The sequence below is a fragment of the Rutidosis leptorrhynchoides genome, chromosome 1, assembly GCF_046630445.1.
Source record: "Rutidosis leptorrhynchoides isolate AG116_Rl617_1_P2 chromosome 1, CSIRO_AGI_Rlap_v1, whole genome shotgun sequence".
Lineage (NCBI taxonomy): Eukaryota > Viridiplantae > Streptophyta > Magnoliopsida > Asterales > Asteraceae > Rutidosis > Rutidosis leptorrhynchoides.
The window spans coordinates 212,036,205-212,040,261 of NC_092333.1; positions in this window are offsets into that span (position 1 = coordinate 212,036,205).

Genomic DNA, 4,057 nt, shown 5'->3' on the forward strand with positions numbered 1-4,057 from the left:
TAGACCATGGTTTAGTTCACAGGCAGTCTTCATTTTGTAAAAACCTAAAAAAAATAAAAATTCAGAATGGGGGGGAGAAGACTAGTTCTTTAGGGTCTGCTAGGGAAAGACCATTCGGGTTCCATTTTCGAGAACTACATGAAAACAGACAATCTAACTCTAACAGAAATACATATTATCCTTTAAAGACTTGATTCTCCCCACACTTAGTTAGCTGTGGTATCGAAATTGTGATTAACTTCGTTGTCAACTTCCATCGGACCATGTATGTAATGTTTAACTCTGTGACCATTAACTTTAAATTCAATCCCATTTGAATTTATCAATTCTATCGTTCCGTATGGGAAAACTCTTTTGACTATGAATGGTCCAGACCATCTTGATTTCAATTTTCCAGGAAATAGCTTGAATCGTGAATTGAAAAGAAGAACTCTGTCTCCTTCTTTAAATTCTTTTGAACTTCTGATTCTTTTATCATGCCATTTCTTCGTTCTTTCTTTATAGATTAACGAATTTTCGTATGCTTCATGTCTTAATTCTTCTAATTCGTTTAGTTGACTTAATCGTAGACGTCCGGCTTCATGTAAATCAAGATTACATGTCTTCAAAGCCCAAAATGCTTTGTGTTCAATTTCTACTGGAAGATGACATGCTTTTCCATAAACAAGTCTAAAAGGTGTGGTTCCAATTGGAGTTTTGTAGGCTGTTCTAAAAGCCCAGAGTGCATCCTCCAATTTAATGGACCATTCCTTCTGATTTGATCCTACGGTTTTCTCTAGAATACGTTTTAAAGCTCGGTTGGTATTTTCAACTTGTCCACTTGTTTGTGGATGATATGCGGTAGAGATTTTATGAGTTACTCCATATCTTTTAAGAACTTTCTCAAGTTGATTATTACAGAAATGAGTACCCCGATCACTTATTAAAGCTTTCGGTGTTCCAAACCTTGCAAAAAGACGTTTTAAAAAGTTGACTACAACTCGTGCATCGTTAGTTGGGAGAGCTTGTGCTTCCGCCCATTTAGATACATAATCAATGGCTACGAGTATATATAGATTATTATGAGATTTTGGAAATGGACCCATAAAGTCAATACCCCAAATGTCAAATACTTCACATACTTGGATGACATTTTGTGGCATTTCATCACGTTGACTTATTTTTCCGGCCCTTTGACAAGCATCACAGTATTTGCAAAGAAGGTGTGCGTCTTTGTAAATTGTAGGCCAATAGAATCCAGCATCATAAACTTTTCTTGCTGTTAGTTGAGGCCCATAATGCCCTCCTGTTGGTCTTGTGTGACAATGGTTTAAAATTTTACTAGCTTCATCTCCAAATACACATCGGCGTATTATTCCATCTGGACAACTTTTGAAAAGATGTGGATCTTCCCAAAAATAGTGTTTTATATCACTGAAGAATTTCTTTCGTTTTTGGTATGATAATCCTTTTTCAAGGAATCCACATACTAAGTAGTTTGCATAGTCTGCAAACCATGGTATTTCATTATAATCTATCTTCAATAGATATTCATCAGGAAAGTTGTCTTCTATGGCCGATTCATTTAGAACTTCTAATTCGGGATTTTCAAGACGAGAAAGATGATCAGCGGCGAGATTTTCTGCTCCTCTTTTATCTCGGATTTCAATATCAAACTCTTGTAAGAGTAAGATCCAACGGATTAATCTTGGTTTAGCATCTTGTTTTGAAAATAGGTATCTAAGAGCAGAATGGTCGGTATAGACCACCGTTTTTGCTAGAATGAGATATGATCAAAATTTGTCAAAAGCAAAGACAATAGCAAGGAGTTCTTTTTTAGTAGTCGTATAGTTCGTTTATGCTCCTTGTAACGTCTTACTAGCATAATATATAGGTTGAAATCGTTTTTCAATCCTTTGTCCTAAAACGGCTCCCATTGCAAAATCACTTGCATCGCACATTAGTTCAAATGGTAGATTCCAATTTGGTGTTATCATGATTGGCGCATTAGTTAGTTTCTCTTTAAGAATATTAAAAGATTTGATACACTCATCTGAAAATATGAATGGAGCATCCTTTTCTAGGAGTTTATTCATAGGAGTGGCAATTTTAGAAAAATCTTTTATGAAACGTCGGTAAAAACCGGCATGCCCTAGAAAACTCCTAACTCCTCTAACATTGGTGGGATGTGGAAGTTTAGCAATTACATCTACTTTAGCTCTATCCACTTCAATTCCTTCTTTTGAAATTTTATGTCCAAGAACAATGCCTTCTTTAACCATAAAATGGCATTTCTCCCAATTAAGAACTAGATTTGATTGTTCGCATCTAATAAGCATTCGTTCCAGATTAACTAGACATGATTCAAATGTATCACCGAAGACTGAAAAGTCATCCATGAAAACTTTCATGCATTCTTCTATCATGTCATGAAAAATCGCCATCATACACCTTTGAAAGGTTGCAGGGGCGTTGCAAAGTCCAAATGGCATGCGTTGTACCATAAGGGCATGTGAATGTGGTTTTCTCTTGGTCCTCGGGTGCTATTGGAATTTGAAAATATCCGGAAAATCCATCTAGAAAACAATAGTAACTATTTCCGGCTAATCTTTCCAACATTTGATCAATGAAAGGTAAGGGAAAATGATCTTTTCTGGTGGCGTCATTTAATTTTCTATAATCAATACATACACGCCATCCTGTTACAGTCCTAGTAGGAATAAGCTCATTTTTTTCATTTGTAATGACAGTCATGCCACCCTTCTTAGGCACGCATTGTACTGGGCTTACCCATGGACTATCAGAAATTGGAAAAATTAGACCTGCATCTAACAGTTTAATAATCTCTTTCTTAACTACATCTTGCATATTAGGATTTAGTCTTCGTTGGCATTGCACATACGTTTTATGACCTTCTTCCATAAGGATTTTATGTGTGCAATACGAAGGACTTATTCCTTTAATATCATGAATCTTCCATGCAATGGCTGGTTTATGAGCTTTTAACACAGAAATGAGTTGTGATTTCTCATTTTCAGTAAGAGAAGACGATATTATTACAGGTAATTCAGATTCACCATGTAAATAAGCGTATTCCAAATGGTTTGGAAGTGGCTTTAACTCTAATTTCGGAGGTTCTTCTATCGATGATTTATATCGATATCTGTCTTCTTCTTTTAGCATTTGAATTTCTTCTGTTGTTGGTTCATATCCATTAGCTATAAGTGTAGCTAACATTTCAGCTTCATCAATTGGTTGATTACCTTCTCCTAAAGAACATTCTCCTGTTCCTTGTAATTCTGGAAATTCTTCTAATAATTCTGCATGTGCATCTATAGTTTGAATATAATAACATGTATCATCTGCAGATTGTGGTTGTTGCATTGCTCTATCAACTGAAAAGGTAACATTCTCGTCCTCTATACTTAGGGTCAATTTCTTACCGAACACGTCTATCATTGCTTTAGCCGTGTTTAAGAATGGTCTTCCTAATATGAGAGGAACTTGAGAATCTTCTTCCATGTCCAAAACAACAAAATCCACTGGAAATACTAAAGTACCAACTTTAACTAGCATGTTCTCCATTATCCCTCTAGGATATTTTATTGATCTATCGGCTAGTTGTATGCTTATTATAGTTGGTTTCAATTCTCCAAGGTCTAGTTTAGCGTATAGTGAATACGGCATTAAATTTATACTAGCACCTAAATCTGCCAATGCTTCTATTGAACTAAGACTACCCAGAAAACATGGAATTGTGAAACTTCCTGGATCAGATAGTTTTTCTGGTATCTTATTCAACAGCACTGCTGAACAATTAGCATTCATAGTAACAGCCGAGAGTTCTTCCATTTTCTTTCTATTCGTGATCAGATCTTTCAAGAATTTAGCGTATCTAGGCATTCCTGAAATCACATCAATGAAAGGAAGATTTACATTTATCTGTTTAAACATATCCAAGAATTTGGATTGCTCGGCTTCAAGTTTCTCTTTCTTCATTTTACTCGGGTAAGGAAGTGGTGGTTGGTATGGTTTAACATAAGGTTTAGCCTTAACTGTGTTATCTTCATTAACCTTC